The 27,522-nt window shown below is 35.9% G+C and overlaps 1 pseudogene; it reads right to left on the bottom strand.

Moving 5' to 3' along the window:
• Positions 1-2,223: 2,223 nt before the first annotated feature.
• Positions 2,224-22,084, bottom strand: LOC140870897 (uncharacterized; annotated as a pseudogene).
• Between the last annotated feature and the right edge of the window lie 5,438 nt (positions 22,085-27,522).

Genomic DNA, 27,522 nt, shown 5'->3' with positions numbered 1-27,522 from the left:
GTTGCAAACTTGATCAAGGACTGAATTGCAATTATTGGAGTTTTTAGTGACTAAAGTGCAAATTCCTTGGAAATTAATGGGACACTTGGTTTATATATATAAACGTGTATATCATAAGTATTTCGTTAGAATTATTCAGCCAAAAGTCGAGAAGTTCAGACTTCCTCAACCAAATTCATCTTCAAAAGACCGATTCTCATAATCCATCTGTTAGAATTCATAATCGATCGTATATTTACGATCACCGCATCGAAGGCTTCAAGGTGATGTAAGTTTTTCTATGATCAAGCATGTTTGATTTTGAGATGATGTTGGAAGCAGATTTTGATTATATATATATATATATATATATTCTGGAGCTAGTAGAAATTGTATATCTAAGACGGATCGGGAAAATATCGGCGTTTGATTATGTTTTTGATTTTCAGAAATAGTTTGAAAAGACCAACTTCTGATATTTATGGTTTTGATGATATTTTTGTTGCTATGTTGAGGATATGAATTCTGTTTGATTGATAACTTGATATAGTTGAAGTTTGGTTTGCCGGTTTGTAACCGTTACGTCGCCGGTTCGAGAATTGTTGAGTTTTGCATCTAGTTGATTGAACTAAGCTTTGATTGATTTTGAATGGTGATATTGAGCTTATTTACACTTCACTTCAGATTTGTCTTGAAGGTTGTTGAACTCGAGAAATCCCAGAATTCGAACCGATAGAATTTGAAGCACGGTTTGTAGCTATTTCTACTTTGAGGATTGCCTTATTGTAGATTCGAGCAACTTGGGATCAAGACTGAGGTATGAGTTGAGATCGCTCAAGATAAGAAAGATTACTTAAGAAAGATGATATTCTTGAGTTTCCTAAAATTACATACTTACATGCTTGATTGCTCTTGTTTGATTTATGTGTTTTATTGTATGGTTTGATTAGCATGAGATTATACTTGTCTTGTTTATAGATTGATGCATCTTGATTGTGTATGCATTCATCTTGAGCCTTAAACCATTAATCATAGAAGATGGAATGACATAGATTGCAAAAGACGTTTGGAGAGCTATAATTGAGAGGCACGAGATGTAGATGAACTCCTAGAGCTAGATATTTCATTATAGTTGCACCGAAGTCTGGTATTGAGAAACTCTACACCACTTTTCATAATCACTTATTTTTAAAAATTGCAAACACTACCTTAATGGTATAAGATTTGCAGATAAGGGACTGATTTGGGAGCAGTGAAAGAAAATGGATATAAATGAAAATTGTGTGGAACTACATGAATATTTTTTAAATTTTAATCATTATCCCCTTTCTTTTATAGGCAAAAACTTCTATGAGACGGTCTCAATGGTCATATTTATGAGACGGATCTTTTATATGGGTTATCCATTAAAAAGTATTACAATTTATGTCAAAAGTATTACTTATTATTATAAATATGGATACAATTGACTCGTCTTACGGATGAGACCGTCTCACAAAAGTGTTACTCTCTTTTATATCATTGTAACTTCGAATGCGGTTTTAAACTACTTAATTGTTGCGCATTATAAATCAATTTTTTATATTTTTTTTCTTGTCATGGTTGAGTTGTATAGCAACGTATATATGTAGATTAGTAAAAGTTTTATGTAACAAAAGTTAGGTTATTTTATAGAAAACTTCATTATAATGGTAGGAGTGGCCCGGCCCGTTATAATCATGCATGATTTGTTATTCAAAATTCAATGTTGGGGAAAACAATCTAATGTTTCTGTCCAAATGCTGTCATTATCATTCCAAATTAGCAAATATCTATCTCCACCAAATTTTTAATTTCTTGTAGTTTAAGTGCACGAATTCATTTAAATTCGCAATTTCGAAAAATTCCAAATGCCAATGGCCAATTGCATCACCCTTCCAAACCAAAGGAAAGATTCGAACTTTTAAAGTTTAAACATCCATCACCAAAACTTGATATTTTAAAAATGACGAAGAAGGAGAAGAATGAGCAGATTTAGTACGTAAAAAATGATCTCGAGCATTACACCAAGTGATTTTCCATGTTTTTTTTCATTAAGTGATTTTCCAAGTTTATGAATGAACTCGAAATACGCTATTCTTATTTTAGTCCAATTAAACTTTATTTGGACATGCAATGATAATATAAAAGACTAAAATGAATCACATTATAACTCTAGTGAAAAGAGACTTGAAAATTGATGCACCAAATTATAAATATAAAAATCACACTAAAAGTAAGAATGCAGTTGCCTTTATGCCACCAAGTTGTTGAAAGTTTTTTTTTTTCATTTTTTTAGACACCAAGTTCTTGAAAGTTGATACACTAAAAAACCAGTAAAAAATCTTACACATTGCCTGCGATAAAACAGTTGACTTTCCTTTACCTCCGTCCTCTTCCTCTGTTGTTCCTTCCTCGAAATCCACCTCTTCTACCACCACTTCTGCCGCCTCCACCATGAACTCCAAGACCAGGTAGTTTCAGAGACTGCACACCCCTCCTCCTTCCAGGTCGCCCCTCATCATCCTCGTCGCTCTCCATGTACTTTTTCAAGCTTCTGGGATTGAAAGATATTTCCCGGGACCCTCCTTGTCCATGTTTTACAAAACCCTTTGGAACATCTTCCCGTTGTTTCCTAAGAGCTAACCTCTCTCCCAAGGGAAGAGAATCCTCCTGTCCGAGAGACTCACGATTCCTGAATGCTTCTGCATGCCGGTTATCCTTCACTTCATAAAATCTGAAAGGGTAGACAAAATACAAGGCATGATCTATCTACCGGCTATATTAACTAATTTTCTTGAATGATAAAGATCATTTAGAAAGAGACGATGGGCAACCTTGGAACTCGGGATTTCTTCATAGATTTGGTATTGCTATTCGTTTGCTCATCTTCTGATGATTCGCTACCTGATGGTACATCAGAACCACTAATACTCTGCCCATCTTCTTCTGCAAGAGTTTCAAAATGCTCGTCAAATAATGATGGTTTCTTTGTAGGTGCCGCCATTGGGTGGAGAGCCAAATATTCTTGTGAGAACTCATCAACCACAAAATCCTGAAAAACATTTAAGAACAAAATACTCAGATCAGATAAGATACTGCGAGAAACAAAATTTGAGATGATATAAAAAAAGATTGTAATAATTTCTGTATAATTTAAAGAATATTTTCGAGTAATTCCTGATAAATGGCCATCTTTCACAAATATCAATAAAATAAACAGCAGTTGCAACCAAAAAGCACTTGATTGCTAGCTCCTCTTAATGAAGCCCGCTTAAATTACCTTATTTTCAAACATTGGAGTGAATCTCTCGTCTTTGAGAACCTCACTGGTGAGACCCTTCTTTTTCTTTGATGTCTTCTTATCTGGTACTTTCAGAGTATCAATATTATCAGTGCCCTTCTGATCATCAAGCTTTTCATCTTCTTCAAGAAGACGGGAAGCCAACGTCCGATTAACTTTTGGTAGCTTCCTCTTGATCTGCAAGAAAATATAAACAAAACAAAAGCTTCAAAATAGGAAGTAAAATACAGCATGGTTTCTGTAAAAATCACAAAATGAATCTCAAACAGCTTACCGTGATTCGAGTGGCACGTTCAGCTTCCAATTTCTCCTGTTTTTTCCTCTCTAAATATGCATCATAAGCAAAAGGATCTGCCAAACTTTCTGCCTGTGTTCACAGTCATCATAGCCATGTATTAGATCTAAACAAGAATCTTGAATGATAATTCAAATCATAAAGCCCTGTGAAATATCTTTTCAGAAATTTAACTGCATAATTCACACCAATTCATGAAAATAACACTGTTCACTTCATGAATATTATCAAGATTCAAAAAAAAAAAAACACTTGTACTAGGGGGGAGGCAGGTGGCACATTGGAAGGTGCAAATATTACCTTTTTATACAGCTTGTAATTGATAAAGAAGCCATGCATGTAGGCTCTTAGAAGATTGGTTCCGATCAAATTAGTCAAATTCAACTTTGCCAGGTCTTCTTTCGTCAAAAATTTATAATCATCATAAATAGTTGTATGTCCATCCTCCTCGAGCTCTTCCTATAAAGGTATGAATAGGATTTATGGACACCGAATAAGGCTCAAATGTACAAGATGACCGACAAAGCAACTTAATGAACATACAGTTAAGTTCTCTAGATAAGAACACCATTTTGGTGCAGGTCCAAGGGCTGGTATGAAGTAAGATGGTATTTGGCTGCTATCCAGAGCCAACAAAATCAATCCGCTTCGGCTGAAGACACAAGTATCATTAATTTTTCCAGCAGCTGGTTCAATGCTAGTCATACCTTCTCCCTGAAAACATACAACTGAATTGAGATCTGACAACTTGAAAAACGTGACACAATTAACTAAGAAATTTTATGACGAGACTATTACTAGAGGATAATGCAGCAATGAAATTAATAAAAGCAGTAATGGTCCTTCATTTCTCGTCATTCCGAGAGTGTCTAGGCCATCTTAATTTGTTCTGGGACAGGCAGTTAGGTAACAATGGTAACTATTGGGCTACAGAGATTCTAGGCCAAAATTTTCAGCACTATAGCAGCACCTTTTTTCCGAAAATGATGAGTAAAAACAACAAACCCTACTGTTTGTGGTGTTCTAAATTTCTAACGAGAATCTGCGACATGAAAGACCGTTTTTTCACAAGTCCTTCCCGTTTACATTTGGCTGCTATCCTACATAAAGAAATTATAGTGCCAGGGAAAATATTTACGGTCAGACTAAACATAAATCTCTTAACAGCTAGACTTGATAAGGATTTGTAACATAACAATTCAAGTTACCATATATTTAAAAAAAACTAACTAAAAAACACAAAACTATGAAACCCATAACTCTATGGTCAGTGGTTATCTTATTTGTACGTAGTGACCCTAATACAAGAGTAACAGCAATCTGTCAAGTATTAATCACAAAATGTGGTAGAGAGTCTTACAGTCTCAGGGTCCCAAATCCTGACTATGTGCTTGTCAGTAGTTATTAATTTTGCTTGCTCAGAATTCAGACTTTTGTGTCATCCAATGTTGAGAATTGGGCTGCCGTACCTGCAAAGCAAATTGAAAATAATGATTGAAAAAAAATAAATAATTAAATTCATTTGAAAGCAGTTGGCGAAACTCACATATGGTCCTTTATCCGAACAGGATTAGATGAGCACAAATCATAAATAAGAATCTGCGAGAGTAATAGCAGAAAAAACATGTAATTTGATATTCGAGGCAATGAAATTGGCACTAAAAGATGCAACAGAGGAATTCGACAGACAAGAGATTCAAAAACAAGGAAAACACGGTTACTTCGTTCTGAGTTCACTTTGTTCAGCAGATGTTTTTTCGCAATATCTAGCTTTCATATCCACATTACATTACCTTTGTATCACAAATAAAAAATATGGTCTCGATTGGTTAAAAAAACGACCTTTATTAAACCCATCAAACGTCTATTGATCCCATATACACCCTTGGAATGAAAATATCACAACAAAGTGCATCCCAGGAGCTTAGGTGCACTAGATTTTCTCCACAAAAAATACCCATCCCTGCAAGAACTGGCTAAAATGGGTACCACTACCAACATAGGGGAAGACTTGATCTAAATTTATTCAAACATGCTAAAATGTCCCATCAGCAGCAGGTATGTACAGTTCAAGCTGTCACGTGAGATGATTTTGGACCATAAATATTAGAAGCTAAAGTCAAGGTTATTGATCTGACAAACAACAAATTATGTAAAAAGTCTGTCATGTGTCATGTATCGCCAAATACATATTGAGAAAAAGTTTGTGTCATGCACTAAATACAGTAAATGTAAACACAAAACTCATCAGTACGTAGGAAACATAAGCAGACGTATTATATCGGAGTTATTACGTTATGTCGGTGGCATTTTTCCATTAATCAGTAGGCTATGTTCAGAACTACAATGCAGAAGACATGTAAAATAAAAGAGACCAAGTGACCAACACAACATGATTGTGGCCAAGGTTAACAAGGCATTTTCACAACCTTCCCATTGCTGCTTCCTACAGCCATGAGGTAGCCTCCATCTCCATCAAACTCAATCGAAGTAACCTCCTACATGAATCACACAATAAACATCACCATAATATTTAATAAAGGGGTGAAATTATTGAGACAACCTAGTAGATGAAAGTAAACAAGAGTAACCAATTAACTAGATCCAAAAAATTGGCTTATATATAGGTGGAAAAAATTGAGATTATTCAAAATTCACTAGAATAGATCCACACCAAAATACAGGATATTGATATTTCATATAAGATGATTTTTTACGAAAACAGATTCAAATAAGTTAAAGATCTATAGAGAACATCGGCTTAAATTGAAAGGAAAAAATATTAGTAACCCCATCTATGTCACCGGAGGAGGCAACAGCATCTATCCTGCCTACAGAAGACCTCGATCTCATATCAAAGCATTCAACAGCTCCATCCTCACCCCCACCAGCAACTAATCCATGCACCTTGCTGGGTTAAAAAATTGAACTTATTATGTTATACAGACAATATCCAGATACAATACAGCTAAAAAAGGTGCAGTACAGTGCCATGAAGGAAAATCAAGTTTCACAAACCTTCGAGAAACTACATTCAAAGCTGGGGATTGTGTGTTGAGCGAGGAAAGAAAACGCCCCTGTGAAAATACGTCACTTACTAAGAAGAGTTGAACAGAAGCATAGAATAAATAAACACCTAAACTTTCAGCTTGTCGTGCAAAAGGAGCGAATGACAAAATATGAGAAATATATGCATAGGGAAACAATGGCGAATTTTAGCTCAGATTGCTGATATCAAATATAGAGCACCAAATTGAGAAGCGAGAGATGTTTCCTATCCCAGGGGAAATAGTGCCTTCTTTTTTTATTGCTGAGTCAAATATTATTAACAGGTATTGCACAAGAAGGGAACCACATATGAAATGATGAAGTGGGGTACAGAAATTTCTCGCATACACGAACAAAAAATGAGACCAATAAAAACAATTTATGGGGGGAAACCAAATTAACACTAAGCCAATGGTACCCAAAAGGAAAGATCAAAAATTTCAAATAAAGCCAATGCCTGAAACATCAAACACATGAAAATAATACTCGTTGAGGGAAAAATTAGCTATACACCTAATTCATTAATCTATCTTTCGAAGACAATGGGAAGAAGGTGATGAAAACAGATATTAAAGCATTTTCAAAAAACTAGGAACATAAATTGAAGCAAGACAAACCTGTTCCAAGTTTATCCTGTACATATCTGGAGAAGAAGCAGCACAGATAAGATCACAAGACCAGCAATCATATGTCATATCTCTGCCCATCCTGTTAAGAATAACCGTAAGCCAGCATGAAATTAATAAACAAATAAAAAAATACAGCAGCAAGAAGCAAGAAAAAGAACTCTGAGAATTCAGCTTCAAAAAATTTATTACTCAAAACTAGGTCTAGGACTGCCTAGTCAAAAATTAGTGCAGTCAAACTATGTTCAGTGTAAATTGGGTGGCCAAGCTATGCTATGACTAGAAATCTGATGGTTAGCATATTTAAAATAATAACGTAAGTGTCCATATTTCCTTGAATAATTATCTCGTTGTAAATTTCTAACAAATTAAATGTTCAGTGTGCCACTATGGATCCACAATTACTATAGCAATGCAAATTCAAAAGTAATTATAGGTTATATTTTTTTTCAAATGCATCATCACACAAGACCCATGTCCCATGGTCACAAACACAATGCATGCATTAAATAAAACAATGTGAGAGAGGGAGAGACCTTGGGATTCGCAGACCGTAGTGACTTCCATATTTTGCATGGAGACAAACAGAGCAATCAGCACAAAGAAATACAAGCTTTGAATAGTCATCATCTAACACCTGGAAGAGATCAAGAATATTTAAGCACTTATCAAGAACATTTAAGCACTTAGGATTAGGAATGCATAAAAAAATATGTGAGTATTTAAAAAAATAGATAATTATTTACAAATTACAATCAATTTCATGCGCAGTTGCTACAAGTAGAGCATCGCATAGTTCAAAGGCATGGGAAATGGTAGAGGTATGATGATGAAAGCTAGTTACAGACAATTAAACAAGAAGTTCAAGATATGTTAATAATTTCACATCCCACCCAAACTTCACAGAATTTCTGACAATATTAATCCATGAAAGAAAAACATGGTCAATGAGCATCGTCATTTCTACTTTTCCTTTGGGTAAAGGAATGTGTGCAGACAATATTATATTATTTACAGGAAAACTATTGAGTACAATAGGCGGGCAAGTGATCATCAATCAACAAAAGTCTTGTCATGACCATACTCATATCAACAATAGAGTCTTCATTTATGTACCCTTGCCAAAAGTATTACCTCAAAATCAACTATTTCGGAAACCAAATGCCTTTCAAACTTCAGGGACAACTTCCTCAACTCATATACTTTGACTTGTGGTGGGTAAATGCCTGAAAATTATTCAGAAAAAAAATCGTCAATATCCTTCTATCATACAATGACATCGTTAGATAAAAAAAATGGGTCCATCAAATCAACAATTCACCTGATGCTATCAGATACTCTCCATCAGGGGTCACCTTAATTCTAGTCGTCGCAGTTTCAAAGTTCAAATCTTGAATCAAATCTACCCTCTGCAGATAATCTGGAAACTCGAGTAGAAACTAGTTATTGCTAACAATCACTATACAAAACATACAATGACAAAGATTATCTAATTCTAATCATATCATTTCGGATGTAATTTTGGTTCCAGCAGACCAAGTTCACTCAAATGTAGAACATGAATCAGAACAATGAGAATTTCGAGTTTAAAGTAGCTTGATACTCAAATTTCCTCAAAATAAAATAGAGCACGAATCCTCAAGCTTAGTATTAGACTTTGGGATTGGATTGGGTATAAAGACTAGAGCCCATCATACTTCGCAATAATTAACTTCCAATAAATATGAGTAACTCTCCTGTGAAACAGTCTCACAGGAGACGGGTCAACCCATTTATAAAATTCAAATACCCAAGCTAGCAATCGGATCCTTATTCTTGGAAAATTGGGCGGATTCTTCACTTGGGCCTAAACTCATCACAGGTTGGTTTGCAGGGTAAATTTTTTCAGTTCCATTCTCCGCCAAATCGCCAGCCTTTCCCCTGAATCCAAAAATCAGTTTATAGGTTTTGTCCCCACAAAAGAATTTTCGTTTTGAGCCAAAGATCGACCGATTTGAGCCCTTTTCCGTGCGATCAAAGTGCTGTCGCGACTGATTTTGTTCACTTCTTCTCCGGTGAGTTTCAAATTCGATTTCAGGTCCATTCTTCATGTTTTAGATTGAATTTGAAATTTAAGGCTCATTTTAGTCATGATCCGGCGAGGATAGCTGTTGTCAATGGGACCCTGATAATGGGGACTCTCAAGGAAGGAGCCCATTGGTACGTTTATGTTCCTGTTGGGTTTGCGATTAAAAACTTGATTTCTGTTAAATTGTAAAAGCATATGGCTTCTAGAAAATTTCCATCGTCTTGTTTATGTCATGTTGCTTTTGTGATTACAACCGTGCTTATGCATTACCTTAGCACATAGCCGCATCAAGAATACACGAGCAGTGTGTTGTGGTGCTTCTAAAGCATGCTTGTAGCTTGCATTTAAAAGGTATATTCATATTCTATATCTCACTTTTGCCACAATCTTTCAGATATTGACCAAAATTGGTTCGATTTGCAATCCATTGTTGAAAAAGATTCCACTTTTTGAGGCAGATCTCAATGGAAATACAGCACTATGGAATGCTGTGGCAGAAAAATATCAAACCATATTCAACATCCAATAACATTGGGCTTGGGTATCAAACCTTATGTATGTCGACCTTCTATGCATGGCAGCAAAAAGAAAGGATATAAAAGTGTTGGAGGAACTGTTGAAATACGGATTATACGTGGACTCCAAGGATCGCCACGGATTTACTGCTATACAAATCGCAACCTCGGAAAGTCATGTGGAGATGGTGAAGTATCTGCTACTAAATGGCTCTCAAGTAGATGACAGGGTCAAGAACATGATTTCTTCCACAAATTGGAATGAAGTTTTGCGAAAACATGAAGTTGGTCACTGCATATCTATGCCCGAAGAGACTATTGGTTTTAAATTTTAGTGAGTTCTAATTCATTGGTAGGTACACATTGGCTATGCTGCTGCACGGAGCCCGGGAGAATTTAACAGACGTATAAAATGGATATTGGTAAGCAAATATGTAAAACTATCGCAATGCACCAAATGACAATCTACTATTCTCCCAAAGTTTATAATATTTCAAATTGAAATTCATACCTTTAAATTTATGAAAAATTGACTGTAAGCAGTGGACACAAAGATTGACAAATTTCTTCGGTCAACGCAGATCTACAAAGAAACCCAAATCGATGGATTACTCGTTTTTGGTTGAGGGAGAAAACTAGGGAGAATCAAGAAGAACAAGAGAGGAAAAATACCGATTATTCTTCCTCCGAACGTTATTCTAAGCTTTATGTTTCTTTTTTTTATTTAAAAAATAATAGTAGAGGGTATTGTGGGGTTTCCAAGTAAATTGAGGGTAGTTTGATAAATTGGTTACAAATAGGGAGCTCAAACAATGTACAAGCAATTGTCAGAGAGTTGAAACATAAAAAACCTTACACAGGAACTGAAGAGCAAGTTGTTTTTCTTGTTGGGGATTTATTGACAATTCCCCCTTTTTTTAATAAAAAACTAATATTTTTAACATGAAAAATAATACTTTTTATTTTAAAACTAATACTTTTGAATTAACATGTAATGATTTTGTACTTGTTCCTGAATATTGTTTATGTGCTCTCTAATTCGAGCAATCTGTACTTGAATTCATGGAAAAGTTTGATTCTCATTTTATAATATCAATCTCGACCATGTAAAACTAGCAAAATAAACTTTCCGCATCGACTCTGAGACGATACATATTGCAGAGCTACTTCCACCCTTGTTTCGACTTTCGATGTTGTAAGGCCCGGGATTAATTAGAAATTAATCCGAATTTAATTTGATTTTAATCCGAGTATATTTAATTTGGGAATATTTAGAGTTTCGATTTAAATTCTAATATTCTTAAATTATTTAGAATTGAAATTGAATTAAAATAAGGGCTGAGGACCAAATTGCAATTATTGAAGAGTTGAGGGACTAAAGTGCAATTTTGGTTGGAAGTTATCTGATTTTAATTATAATTCTCAACATGATACGTGTATTGTTGGTAGACAATTCAGAAGTTGAAGAACAGAGCAAGCCGAGATATTTTGTTTCTTTGATTTTCCGATTTTCAAATCCTTATAACTTTTGCACCGGTTATCCGATTTCGATTCCGTAAATTGTTCTGGAATCCTTACGACGAGGGCTTCGATCTCGTGTAAGTTTTATGTTGTGTTATTTGGATTTCGAAATCAGTATGGACAGATATCAGATGTTGAGTTTTCGATTATGTTTATCGACGTTTATGCGATTTTATGTCGAAACCGGTTTGAGAAGTTTGTATTGAATGCATCTAAACATGATTTCCAGCTTATGGTTGTTGATTATAGCTATTGAGATGAAGATTTGAATGATATATCAGCTCGTTATTGATTTGAAATACATGTATGAGTTGGTTAGAAGTTAGAAATGGTTTCGGGATTACGTCGGTTACCGATTTTGAATCGCTACGTCGTTTAATCGAGTTTTGGAACTGTTTTGATAGCCGATATTTGAGTTGAAGTTGTTGTTGAGATGTTTGAATGTTATAGTATTTTTCTTATTCAGTTTCAGTTGAGTTTGAAGGCTAAACGACACAAGACGCCGACTTGAACTAACGAAGAAAGAGTTGAGGTTTGAAATGCGATTGATTGATGAATTCTTGATGGTTTTGACTCGTTTCTGAAATGATAGATTGATATGAAGTTTGATATATGTATTTGGATTATATCTCGCAGATTTGAAGAGTTCAGAACCTCGATAAACGAAGGTATAATGACGACATCGCGAAGTAGGGACTTTGAAACTCAAGAACGATTATCTTTGAGTTGGCCCGCAAAAATCACATACTTGTTTATGTTTTGATTTGATTGTGATGTTGTCGATCCATCTCAGGTAGTGGATCTTAAAATTTGAGTTGATATGATGCTATATTGAATTGATTCTATGCCAAGGTTGCTGTTAACCTTATTTGCGAGTCGGTTACGAACTCGTTAGATGGATATCCATGTCAAGATCAGTTATGAATCTTGATGGCCTCGAAGTTACGTGAATCAATTCGTATTTGAAGCGTTTATGTACTCTATTTGTTGAGTCGCGTTTTAAATAGAGTCGATATGATTTATTTAACGCTTTCTATATGTTGGTTATACTGATAATTGTATCTCACCGGAGTTTATCCGGCTGTTGTCTTGTTTTGTATGTGTGCATGACAACAGATGGGGCAGGAGCTAGTCATCGACGTCATTGACAGCTGGGAGAGAGTCTAGCACGTGAGGACTCGGGTTGTAGATGTATTTAGAAGCATGGTAGAACACTTAACATGATATGTTGGAAGAACTTTGAAACAAGTTGTGTAATCTTATGTTTTGAGTAGTTTGTGATCTAGTTGAAGTTGTAAAAGCTAGTTTATTATGCTCAAGACTTGATTTATGAGTATATGTATGTTTATAGAAGTTATATCATGTTAGTATCTTTGATTGATGTTGTATTGTGCCAAGATGCAAGCCTTGACAGCAAAAACTTTTCTGCTGAATTTCTGGAAAATGTGCCGTGCTCGATCCGCAGAAGTTGGCGGATCTAGCCAGCCCTGATTTTTCCAAGACAGAGAAGCTGAAAAATGTGCCGTGCTCGATCTGCAGAAGTTGGCGGATCTAGCCAGCCCTGATTTTTCCAAAGCAGAGAAGCTGAAAAATGTGTCGTGCTCGATCCGCAGAAGTTGGCGGATCTAGCCAGGTACTATTCACAAAAAAAAAAAAAAAAATTTGAATTATTCTTTTTGAGTATTTGTTTTATATATGATTAATTGGTTTTAATCATTAATTGCCCTAAGATGAGATTAGCAACCCGAGGTCCCCACAACAGGTGGTATCAGAGCATAAGTTTCTCGAACTGAGAATAGATGAGCGGGGTTAGATCGAGTCTTTTATTCTGATTTAGTTATTCTTGAAGCATGTTTATTATTTGACTTGATTTACAGCTTTAAGAATTGCATGTTATCTGTTATGTGATATGATTGGAAGCATGTATGATTACGACTGAATCAGATTCGATTTTTTGAGAAGGCATTGTGAGTTGAAACAGAATGGTTTTATCTGAGATTGAACTGTACACTAATCTGTTTGATTATCAGATATGCCTTCCCGACCAGCACCGAGAGTTAGACAGACGTTGGCTACGAATCAGCCTGAACAGACAAATGCTGCACAGGTCCCAGTGACAGTGTCTGAACATGGACAGGGTAGTACTTCTACTGATGAGTTCAGTGATGCTAATCCGATGGAGAAACTTCTGAAACGATTCCAATCATTCAAACCACCGAAGTTGCAAGGAACTGAGAATGCTATAGAGTGCGAGAACTGGTTGGAAGATATTGAGCAGTTATATGAGTCTATTGACTATTCAGATGATCGTCGTGTCAGACTGGTTATTCATCAACTGCATGGCCTTGCCAAGAGTTGGTGGATAGCGACGAAGAAAGCATTGGAAAACCAAGGTACTGTTATTACCTGGTCTGTATTTCGAACTGCTTTCTATCGGCGTTTCTTTACTGTGTCTTATCGCAAGGACAAAGGAGCAGAGTTTGCCAGTTTGCAACAGGGGCAGTTGAATATCGAAGAATATGTTGCCAAATTCACTAGTTTGTTGAAGTTTGCTCCACATATCGCTGTTAATGATGAGGCTCAAGCCGATCAATTCATTAATGGCTTGAATCCTGAAGTGTTTACACTTGTGAATTCGGGAAGACCGAATACCTTTGCTGATGCTCTGAATCGAGCAAAGGATGCAGAAGCATGGATACTGAAACAACGAGGAGCACAGTTTGTGCCACAGCCAGTGAGACAGTCCCAAGAACAGCCACAGATTCCACCGCCACCTCGATTTGAAGCTGGAGGTAGCAGCAGTGGAAAGAAGAACTTCTTCAAGGGCAAGAGTAAACAGTTCAAGAGATCTTGTGGTAGTAACTCTTCGAGTTCAGGTAGTTCCCGACAGTCTAGAACTGGACAGAAGTCTGATATATATTGCACCAAGTGTGGTGGTCGCCATACCAATGAACAATGCCGAGGTGTATTTGGAAGCTGCCACATTTGCAACAAGATGGGACATTTTGCACGAGTGTGTCCACAACGAGGATCTGAAGGTGCACAGGGTGCGGGATCATCGAGACTGGTAGGTCAATCTACATCTTCTGTTCACTCTTTTCAACCACAGCCTGCAGCACCGAGTAGAGGAGGAGGTCAGACAGTGAATCAACCTCCGAGGCAACAAGCACGAGTGTTTGCATTGACAGAAGAGCAAGCACAAGCAGCACCGGACGATGTGATTGCAGGTAACTGTTCTCTTTATAGTTATCCTACCTATGTCTTATTTGATACGGGTGCGTCGCATACCTTCATCTCTGAGCAATTTGTCACATTGTATTCATTGCCTATTGAGTCATTAGATACTGTAGTGTCTATATCTTCACCGTTGGGAAAAAGGTATAGTATCAGTGAAGTCTGTAAGAAATTGTGTACTACAGTATGAAGGTAATGAAGTTGAGCTTGACTGTATCGTTCTTGGTTTATCTGATTTTGATTGCATAATCGGTATCGATATGCTAACCAAGTACAGAGCTACAGTGGATTGTTTTCAGAAGATTGTGAAGTTCAGACCTGATATGACTGATGACTGGAAATTCTATGGTAAGGGATCACGAGCCAGAATTCCTTTGATATCTGTTCTTTCTATGACTGACTTGTTACAGAAAGGGGCGGAAGGATTTCTTATTTATGTAGTCGATATACTGAAGACTAGTCCGACATTGACGGATATACCGGTGGTGAATGAGTTTGCAGATGTATTCCCTGATGAGATTCCAGGATTGCCACCGTACAGAGAGGTAGATTTCGGTATTGAATTGATACCAGGTACTCAGCCGATATCGAAAGTACCTTACCGTATGGCACCGATTGAACTGAAAGAATTGAAGGACCAACTTGAAGATTTGTTGGCCAAAGGATATATTAGACCGAGTGTATCCCCATGGGGTGCTCCGGTATTGTTTGTTAGAAAGAAGGACGGATCGATGAGGCTATGTATTGACTACCGGCAATTGAACAAAGCAACGGTAAAGAATCGTTATCCTTTACCTCGTATCGATGATTTATTTGATCAATTGCAGAGATCGTCGGTATATTCGAAGATTGACTTACGATCCGGATATCATCAACTGAGGGTTAGAGATGAGGATATTCCTAAGACTGCGTTTAGAACCAGGTATGGCCATTATGAATTCATAGTCATGTCTTTTGGTCTAACGAATGCACCAGCAGTTTTTATGGGATTGATGAATAGAGTATTTCAAAGATATCTAGACGACTTTGTGATTATCTTTATTGATGATATATTGATATACTCTAAGAATCTGTGTGAACATGCTGATCATCTCCGAACTGTATTGAGAATATTAAGAGAAGAGAAATTGTATGCCAAGTTATCCAAATGTGAGTTTTGGTTGCAGCGAGTTGTTTTTCTTGGTCATGTGATTTCAGGAGATGGCATTTCAGTGGATCCGAGTAAGGTTGAAGCTGTGATCAGTTGGCAGAGACCGACATCTGTGCCAGAAATTCGAAGTTTTATGGGCTTGGCAGGTTATTACCGTCGATTCATTCGAGATTTTTCCTCGATAGCGAAGCCTATTACACAGCTTACACAGAAGAATGCACCATTTATTTGGTCTGAGACGTGTGAAAGAAGTTTTATCGAACTTAAGAAGAGATTGACGACAGCGCCGATTTTAATAATCCCTACAGGTACGGGTGATTTTGTTGTTTATTGTGATGCTTCTCACCAGGGTTTGGGATGTATTTTGATGCAGAAAAGACATGTTGTCGCTTATGCTTCTCGACAACTGAAACCACATGAAGTCAGGTATCCGATTCATGATCTTGAATTGGCTGCAATCGTTTTTGCATTGAAGATTTGGAGACATTACTTATACGGCGAGAAGTTTGAAATCTTTTCTGATCACAAAAGTTTGAAGTATCTGTTCTCACAGTCTGAATTGAACATGAGACAACGACGATGGCTTGATTTATTGAAGGATTTTGATTGTGAAATCAAATATTATCCGGGAAAATCTAACGCAGAAGCAGATGCCCTGAGTAGAAAAGTATGTGCTCTATCTTTATCTACTGTAGGTGTATCTAATTTGATTGAGGATTGTTGTATTTCTGGGTATGTATTTGAAACAGATAGAAGGCCTATGAGAGTGTATGCAATCAGTGCTGAGCCAGAGTTATTGATTCGTATCAAAGAAGCACAGAAATCTGATCAGAATGTGCAGAAATCGATTGAAATGATCCGATCAGGACATCATTCTGAGTACAAGGTTAGTGATGATGATATCTTGTATGTGAATAACCGAATAGTTGTTCCTAATATTGCAGACTTGAGACAGAATATTTTGAAAGAGTCCCATTGCAGTCGTTTCAGTGTTCACCCTGGAGGCAGAAAGATGTACAACGACTTGAAGAGTCAGTACTGGTGGAAACAAATAAAGTCTGATGTGACGGAATTTGTGTCAAAATGTTTGAATTGTCAACAGGTGAAGGGTGAAAGAAAGAAACCGGGTGGCTTATTACAGAGTTTATCGATTCCTGAATGAAAATGGGATCACATTTCCATGGACTTTGTAACGAAGTTGCCACGATCATCTCGAGGATGCGATGTGGTTTGGGTGATCATCAACAGATTGACGAAATCTGCGTGCTTTATTCCTTATCGAATGACTTATCGTCATGATCAAATGGCGGATCTCTATATTCGAGAAGTGGTAAGACTACACGGTGTGCCAAAGTCGATTGTATCTGACCGAGATCCGAGGTTTACTTCGCACTTTTGGCATAGCCTACAGGAAGCTCTAGGTACGCGTTTACATTTGAGTACTGCTTATCATCCTCAAACTGACGGTCAATCCGAACGAACTATTCAGACTCTTGAGGATATGCTTAGAGCCGTCGTAATTGATTTTGGGACTACATGGCAAGATTCTATACCACTTGTGGAATTTTCTTATAACAACAGTTATCAAACGAGTATAGAGATGGCACCATTCGAAGCATTATATGGGAAGAAGTGTCGATCGCCTTTGTATTGGGATGATGTTTCTGAGGTACTTGAGTTAGGGCCAGATATGATCAGACAGATGACTAAGAAGGTGAAACTGATACAACAAAGAATGAGAACAGCACAGCACAGACAGACGAGATATGCGAATGTACGACGACGGCCGTTATCTTTTGATCAGGGAGATAGAGTGTTTCTGAAGATTTCACCGTTCAGAGGCACCGTTCGAATCTAGCTTATCGACTCGCTCTTCCTATGTCTTTATCTGGAATACATGATGTCTTTCATGTATCGATGTTGAGGAAGTATATATCTGATGCGTCTCATGTGATTCGATCTGATGAAGCTGAGTTGGATGATACTCTTTGCTACTTCGAGCAACCTATTCAGATTCTTGATAGGAAGACGAAGCAACTCCGAACGAAGACCATTCCATTTGTGAAGATTCAATGGAGTAGACACGGAGTTGAAGAAGCAACGTGGGAAGTCGAAGAAGATATGAAGCAACGATTTCCTTATCTATTCCACTGATGTGAGTTCTTATTCAGTTTTCAGTTATTCTTTATTCTTATGAGCATGCAGTTGCATATCTATACTGTTTATGAATTCGAGGACGAACTCATGTCTTAGTGGGGGAGAAATGTAAGGCCCGGGATTAATTAGAAATTAATCCGAATTTAATTTGATTTTAATCCGAGTATATTTAATTTGGGAATATTTAGAGTTTCGATTTAAATTCTAATATTCTTAAATTATTTAGAATTGAAATTGAATTAAAATAAGGGCTGAGGACCAAATTGCAATTATTGAAGAGTTGAGGGACTAAAGTGCAATTTTGGTTGGAAGTTATCTGATTTTAATTATAATTCTCAACATGATACGTGTATTGTTGGTAGACAATTCAGAAGTTGAAGAACAGAGCAAGCCGAGATATTTTGTTTCTTTGATTTTTCGATTTTCAAATCCTTATAACTTTTGCACCGGTTATCCGATTTCGATTCCGTAAATTGTTCTGGAATCCTTACGACGAGGGCTTCGATCTCGTGTAAGTTTTATGTTGTGTTATTTGGATTTCGAAATCAGTATGGACAGATATCAGATGTTGAGTTTTCGATTATGTTTATCGACGTTTATGCGATTTTATGTCGAAACCGGTTTGAGAAGTTTGTATTGAATGCATCTAAACATGATTTCCAGCTTATGGTTGTTGATTATAGCTATTGAGATGAAGATTTGAATGATATATCAGCTCGTTATTGATTTGAAATACATGTATGAGTTGGTTAGAAGTTAGAAATGGTTTCGGGATTACGTCGGTTACCGATTTTGAATCGCTACGTCGTTTAATCGAGTTTTGGAACTGTTTTGATAGCCGATATTTGAGTTGAAGTTGTTGTTGAGATGTTTGAATGTTATAGTATTTTTCTTATTTAGTTTCAGTTGAGTTTGAAGGCTAAACGACACAAGACGCCGACTTGAACTAACGAAGAAAGAGTTGAGGTTTGAAATGCGATTGATTGATGAATTCTTGATGGTTTTGACTCGTTTCTGAAATGATAGATTGATATGAAGTTTGATATATGTATTTGGATTATATCTCGCAGATTTGAAGAGTTCAGAACCTCGATAAACGAAGGTATAATGACGACATCGCGAAGTAGGGACTTTGAAACTCAAGAACGATTATCTTTGAGTTGGCCCGCAAAAATCACATACTTGTTTATGTTTTGATTTGATTGTGATGTTGTCGATCCATCTCAGGTAGTGGATCTTAAAATTTGAGTTGATATGATGCTATATTGAATTGATTCTATGCCAAGGTTGCTGTTAACCTTATTTGCGAGTCGGTTACGAACTCGTTAGATGGATATCCATGTCAAGATCAGTTATGAATCTTGATGGCCTCGAAGTTACGTGAATCAATTCGTATTTGAAGCGTTTATGTACTCTATTTGTTGAGTCGCGTTTTAAATAGAGTCGATATGATTTATTTAACGCTTTCTATATGTTGGTTATACTGATAATTGTATCTCACCGGAGTTTATCCGGTTGTTGTCTTGTTTTGTATGTGTGCATGACAACAGATGGGGCAGGAGCTAGTCATCGACGTCATTGACAGCTGGGAGAGAGTCTAGCACGTGAGGACTCGGGTTGTAGATGTATTTAGAAGCATGGTAGAACACTTAACATGATATGTTGGAAGAACTTTGAAACAAGTTGTGTAATCTTATGTTTTGAGTAGTTTGTGATCTAGTTGAAGTTGTAAAAGCTAGTTTATTATGCTCAAGACTTGATTTATGAGTATATGTATGTTTATAGAAGTTATATCATGTTAGTATCTTTGATTGATGTTGTATTGTGCCAAGATGCAAGCCTTGACAGCAAAAACTTTTCTGCTGAATTTCTGGAAAATGTGCCGTGCTCGATCCGCAGAAGTTGGCGGATCTAGCCAGCCCTGATTTTTCCAAAACAGAGAAGCTGAAAAATGTGCCGTGCTCGATCTGCAGAAGTTGGCGGATCTAGCCGGCCCTGATTTTTCCAAAACAGAGAAGCTGAAAAATGTGTCGTGCTCGATCCGCAGAAGTTGGCGGATCTAGCCAGGTACTATTCACAAAAAAAAAAAAAAAAATTGAATTATACTTTTTGAGTATTTGTTTTATATATGATTAATTGGTTTTAATCATTAATTGCCCTAAGATGAGATTAGCAACCCGAGGTCCCCACAGATGTGCCTCATGACTCATGAGTAACATTGCCAATGAAAATCTTGAGTCATTTGAAAGTTTGAATGTCCATAATTGATAGAATCTTTTAATGCTTGTTTTCCATAAAGAAGTAGACTAGATCCTGAGAAATAAATAACCCCAATTATGGAAACTAAACAAGAAGTTCACATGTACACTGACCTTACTCGTATTAAGGAGCAAATAATGCCAACATGAAACCCAAACAAATGAAGGAAAATGTGCGTTTCAGAATTGGAGGTTCACACTAAATTTGAAATGGAAACAACTAGAAGAGCTAAGTTCACATATACACTGCCACATCTAAGTGTTTTTGTTAGTTCAGGTTTTCAAACTTTTGAGCAAGGAAAATGATGATAAACAAGAATAAAAAAGAAAAAGTATTCATCAATTTGATGCAACTAAAATTTTTATAGTCCACCAAAACTACAAAGCAAGCATTTCATCTGCACGTTCCAAACATAGAACATTCGCAAATCCAATTAGCACAGGGAAATTTTTAAAATTCAAGCATAATGATTCAAAAACATATCAATATCACATCACTCGATTCCACCGACCAAAATCCTACAACAGCAAATATTGCGAGGAGAAAAGAGTGTAGCTTCCGTACTTGAACTGTATGGAGAGTCGCCACATGTAAGGGTTGAACCAGGTTCTACATTTGAAGCCTGCGGAGGAATTGCATTCTCTCATAATCCAAAAAACAACACAAATTCAAACTATCATTACGAAAAAAGACAAACCACTCGGAAAACTCAATGCCCTGAGCATAAACAAATTAGCTAGGCACAAAACCACCAACAACATATTCTAATTTAACATCAGGACAACAAATTCCTGCATAAACAAAGTACGCAAAACCGAAAATCGGGATAAAGGCAACCTAAACATAAACAAATTAGGTATAAAACAACATATATTCCGAAGATTTTAGAACCTACAATGAGTTTAGCCGAGAGAGGAGACCAGAGTTAGAGTAATGGTCACAAGATATCATTTTGATCGAACCATTCTTTCGAATACAAGTCTCCTTAACTTAGTCACTATCTACTCTCACGGACTGACAAGAGTGGCAGAAAATGCATCAAAATTGCTTATATATATATATACAAGAACAATAATTAGCACCCGCGGTGTATCAGAAAATCCTACAAAAATAACGAACATTTATGAAGAAAATAAAATATCAGCAGCATTTGCATAAATCAGTTCACAATTCTTCCTACAAAAATGAGTGCCATTAACTACTATGAAATACTATGAAATCGATTTTTTTTTAAAAATGTATTCTTGGCCAATGAAATAGATTAGAGTTCAAATTGCATAAAAAGAAACACAGAGAAAATTCCTTGTCGATGTAAAAGAAAACCTGCAGTAGACAGTAACAGGTTTGGAGAGGTCAGCGACGAGAATTGAGTCCACCACTTTATCTGTGGTCTTGCGGATATCTGGGTTCACCATGCAATATGTGCATTTTATGACATACATACGAAACAAAATAACATTAATGTAATAGTGTAATATCTGGTTTCACAATGTAATATGTGCATTTTATCACATTGATTACCGAGAATGCCATGGAAGTGCTGTTATAGAGACTGAAAACGTGACTCGAAAACTCAATTTTCACCTTATTTCATTAAGTAAATTTCAATTACTTTCTAGTTCATAAGAACCCTAAATTTGTAAAAAAAATTAGGGAAGAAACTAGAAAGATACTAAATGGTTACCGTAGGTGAGGTTAGCTCGCACCTCGCTCTCGTAGAAGGCCATGGTGTCGAACTTGGTCAGGCACGGGCCGCCGAGAAACTCTTCGAGCAGGACGGAGCCGGAGAAAGTGTAGGACTTGATTTTCTTGGGCAGGAGGCCTGCCGGAAGTCCAATGGACTAGAGGAAGTCGTGTATGGAGGAGCAACGGCAGAGCGGGAGAGAGAGGAAGATGAAGGCCCCGTTTGGTTTCTGTCAAAGTAGTAGAAAAGCACTTTTTTTGTTTTATTTTTTTGTTTTATTGATTGTTGGGATATCTTGAAATCTAAAAAAAAAAACTTGTTTTAGAGTTTTTAACCTTTTAAATTTTGTTTGACAAAAATTTTTAAAAACAGCTTATAACCTGTCAAAATAAGCTGTTTGACAGCTTATAAGCTGTTTTTAAAAAAGTAAGGGGAGTTATTTTTTTCAAAAAGATCTTATTTTAATATTCTATCTCTTTAAAATATCCTTGAATATTTTCATAAATCTCGATCATACCTTCCATCCATTAAATGTTAAATATTAATTTTTTAAAAAAAATTACAAATCACATAAATTTTTCTAAAGTAAAATGTTAAAACAATTTTATTTTTTAATATATGTTTATTTTAAAACTATTTTCGTATGTGTATAACTCAAAATTTTATTCTCATAGAATTATACCATTTTTGGTAATTTTGACAATAAAATATCTTATAATACCAAACATATCAACATCTTTAAGTTGTTTAAAATAAGTTTACCCAAACACTTTAACAGCTTATTTTTAAAATAAGCTCTAACAGCTTATAAGCTCGTAAAACAGCTTTTAAGCACTCACTAGGAGCTTATAAGCTCTTTTTAATAAGTTTAGTCAAACACCCTCTTAGTAGTGTTTGAAAGATCTTATTTAAAGGGCTTCTGAGTTTTTTATTAATAAAATTTCACAAAATTTTAAATTTTAGAGCTTTTTCAAAAGGAAAAATTTATAACTTAAAAAAGCACTTTTTTAAAAAAAATTTATCTACCAAATCCAAACGGGCTCGAAGAAGACATAAAGGTAGAGAACCGAACCAAAAATCAATAACGAAAGTTTGACCTAAGATCCATTTATTGTCACGGGTCGGCCCGTATATCTGTGAGACGATCTCACATCAAGGTTGCTCATTCCTCATGGATGTTGAATCCAGACTTACATAGTGTTTGGCTAAATTATTTAAAAACAGTTTATAAACTAGCTTAGAAACAATCGATTTTGATATGATATTCATTCACCGTGTTTGTTCAATTTGTCCACCACTAGGGCGGCACTCATATAAAAATAGATGTGATAAATTGTATATCCAATTGTTGGTGACACATCAATGGTGAGCACGCAGCATATCAAAACTCGTTTATAAGCTGTCACGACTTATTTTAAAAATAGTTGTTAATGTGTTTTCATTAACTTATTTTAAATAAATTTAAAATGTTGATGTGCTTGACATCAAAATTTACCAAAAAAGGTATAATACTATATATTATATTTAAAAATAATTTTAAAATTTTATCATAAATATTAAACCTATATTATAGAAAAATATAATATTTTAATTTAGAAAAAATATAATCTTTGGAAATTTATTTTTTTAAAATATTTAATATTTTATAAATAGACGTGACGAAGATTTATGAACACATAGAAAACTATTTTGGAGAATTAAAATAAAAATAAGATCTTTTTTTAAAAAATAGGCTCACCCCTAATTTTTTAAAAACATAAGTTACGTCCATAGGGACATAGGCGAGTTTGTAAAACCTGAAGCGGCGTGAGAATAAATTCTCCATCGTTGCTGCTTCTAGGGATGTAAATGAGACGAACAGTTCGCGAACAGTTCGGGTCTCCGCTCGTTAAAAGCTCGTTCGAGCTCGTTTAATGAGGCTCGTTAAGGCAAACGAACCAAGCTTGAGCTTTACAATATTCGGCTCGTTAGCTCGTGAACATGCTCGTTAACAGGATCATTAACAAGCTCGTAAGTCATCTCTTAGACGAAAAAATAATAGTATTGATATTTAATTTATAAATTTACACTTTACTTATGAAAAGTATTGAAAAATCTATAAAAATTAATTTATTAGAATAAAATTACAAATTTTAATAATAATATTATATTTTTTCAAATATATAATTTAGTTTTAATTAGTTTAATGAATATTTAAATTTATAATTTAAATATATTAAGCTCGTTTAGGCTCGATAAAAGCTCGGATAAGCTCATGAGCCATGAATATATTCGTTAAATAAGCTCGGGCTAGCTCGTTTATAAATGAACCACATTTTCCCGCATATGCGCTATGCTTTTCTTCAATTCTCTACCTTTTGCTGATATACACCACATTTTCCCGCATATGCGCCATGCAATTTTTCAGCTGCGCGACATTTTTCAAAAAATCATATCTCATAATTTAACCGTCAGATTGATCTGAAATTTTGACAGCAGCTTTAAAATATCCTAAATTTAATGTGAATGGTGAAGATCAGATTTGGATGTGCAACTAATTCCCAGTAAATTTCGAAAGTTGATGCTCCATATTTCATCCTTCCGCTTCACTACTTTTCTTCCAATCCTTGCATCTCACAAAAATAACAAATATGCATAAAGCACACTCAATACATCACAAAAGTCAAGTCAAATCATATATAAATTATGTAACGTCTCAATTTCTCAATCGAAACGTTACTCAAACATACATACTTAAAATTTGGGAAAAATAAAAACTTTGCGGAAAAATCATCTTCTTTATTAAAATAAACATATTAAAAGTGTACAAATACTGAAATAGCATTTAAATTCTTTGCCAAACACGGCCCTCGACATAAGATTCAAAACTTGTTTGTCTCTCATTAAATAAAAATGTTTAAAACATCTTCCAATCTAAAACATTTGCATTCATGCATTGCCCGTCGAACCGACTCCTGCCTCTTCTTCATGTCCGCCCACATAATCATCAATAAAATCATCCACATCATCATTACCTGTACCATTCAAGTATAGTGAGTCGAAAGACTCAGCAAGAAAATGCAGGAAAATGATTTTCAAACTTTAAAAGAGAAAACATTAACTTAAGCTTTCATGCAATAAACATAACTTAGAAGTAACAATAACATAATACATTTGAGGTTATGAAGTATGAGTAGTGTGGTAACCGCCATAACGAGCCATTCATAAATTTCTGTTGATCAACAAGCATATGGCATTACGCCCGTAAACTTTCATTCTTTGGATAGCCGCTTCGGGGCTCATCCCGAAGTGCATACCTCGTATAACCATCCCGTGAGCCATGTTTGGATAGCCGCTCCGGAGCTCATCCCGAAGTGCATACCCCATATAATCACCACATGACGCATAATTCATCAAAATATTTTTCATGTATCATATCATTCATCTTATCATGTCATTTTCATAAATCTCGTAACATGCTCATAAAGTTTCTCGTGATGCTACATGCTTAAAATCCTTCAAAACATTTCATGAGAAATTAGCTTTCATGAAAAAATCACACAATCATGCAATACATAACTTGACCGATCCACGTGAGGCATTCTGCCCGTTTCGGACCTTGAAAACTTTAAAATTTTTCATGAACATCCTTAAAAATAATTAAAATACATTAAAATATCAAAATCATGATTTTTAGGACCCAAAAACTCGTAAAATGGGGTGGGGATTTCGAACCTGCGGGCCGCTCGCAATCATGCAGCACCGCGGAGCGGTCGCGCCGCCTGTGCGCAAAAATTTGCAGCTTAGGCGCGGGTGCGCCGTCACGACATCTCTTTCCAAAAACTGTACTTTTCTGCACTATTTCAAAATCCACAATGCTATGAGACTCTTTTCCATCAAAATCACATTCAACAACATCAAAACTTCAAAAATAACTCGTACCAATACACTAATAATTTCAAAGATTTCGAATAAAAAACCTTCATTCATACTTTTACCCCAAAAATCTGATTCCTTGTCTTCAAATCATTCAAACTCAATAAACTTGAACCGAACACATTAGGAATGTTTCACGTATCACAATCAAGCAAAATAATTTTTTTTTTCAAAAACATGCATAGGTCATCAATCAAAACACCTAGGGTTTTACCTTGAAAATACATATATTCTTGAATGGGTTTAAAAATAGTAAAAACTTATCTGAATCGTTTGATTGAGATTAACCTGGACGGCAAAACGATCTAGCCTTGAGAAGTCGAAGAACCCTAGCCTGAAGATCGCAGTGTTTTGAGAGATATTTTGAGAAGGGAGCGTTCAAAAATGAGAGTTAATAATAAAATTCTGAACGCTTATTTCGTTTGTGACTAATGTGCTCCAACACGGCCCATTAGTTACATTTAAAAATCCTTTTAAAATTGTACTCTCCCACTCAATAAAATAAAAAAAATACGCTGCATCCCTTTAAACTTAATTTAAAATAAACATTTTTTTTCTTAACTCAAGCCAAGGCTAGGCTCGTCCCTACGACCCAAAATTAATACCAACCTGAAACTAAACTAAAAGAAAACATACACATCACATAAATCTCAGGCATTAAAATAAATCACATAATTCACATAACAATTAATTTTTCTAAATAACATTCATTAAATCATATAATTTAATAAATTAATCATGATTAAACTAGTGAAATTTTTGAACCTTACAACTCTACCTTCCTTAAAAGAATTTCGTCCTCGAAATTCGACAGTCCAGGATAGCGTGCTCGCATATCCTGCTCGGTTTCCCATGTAGCTTCCTCAACCAACTCATTTCGCCATAGGATTTTCACCATTGGAATCTCTCTGTTTCTCAACCTCCGAACTTGTCTGTCCAAGATTTGAACAGACATCTCCTCGTAGGATAAGTCTGGCGTCCAATCCACTGGCTCATGGCGGATAACATGAGAAGGATTTGCCACATACTTCTTTAGCATGGAAATATGGAAGACATTGTGAACACCCTCCAAGTTTGGCGGTAGTGCTATCCGGTAAGCTCGAGCCCCAACTTTTTCTAGGATCTCGAAAGGTTATATATATTTTGGACTCAATTTACCTCTCTTTCCAAATCTCATAACACCTTTCCATGGTGACACATTTAAAAATATATGGTCACCTACTACAAACTCCACCGTTTGAGTCACTATATCCGGTCCCAAAACAGCTCTCTCTCCAACTTCATCCCAGTGTAGGGGAGTTCTACATCTTCTCCCATACAATGACTCAAAAGGAGTCATGCCAATAGTTGCTTGATAACTATTGTTGTAAGTAAACTCCACTAAGGCAATTTTGATTCCCAATTACCCCCAAAGTCGATCATACAAGCTCTCAACATGTCTTCGAGTATTTGGATCACTTGTTCTGACGGACCATATGTCTGAGGGTGAAAAGTTGTACTGAAAGCTAGCTTCGTGTCCAATCCTCTATGTAAACTTTCCCAAAAGTTTGAAGTGAACTTAGGATCTCTGTCAGATATTATCCTCGTTGGTACTCCATGCAATCTGACAATTTCTCGAATGTACAGTTATGCATACTGATTCATCGAGAAGTTATTTCTGACTGGAATAAAATGAGCTGACTTAGTTAACATGTCAGCTATCACCCAAATCGAGTTCATCCTTCGTGGTGTAACTGGCAATCCAACCAC

Source organism: Henckelia pumila, unplaced genomic scaffold (assembly GCF_033568475.1).
Source record: "Henckelia pumila isolate YLH828 unplaced genomic scaffold, ASM3356847v2 CTG_28:::fragment_6:::debris, whole genome shotgun sequence".
Taxonomy (NCBI): domain Eukaryota; kingdom Viridiplantae; phylum Streptophyta; class Magnoliopsida; order Lamiales; family Gesneriaceae; genus Henckelia; species Henckelia pumila.
The sequence above is the reverse complement of the archived record's forward strand: the minus strand, read 5'-3'. Positions and strand labels throughout refer to the sequence as shown.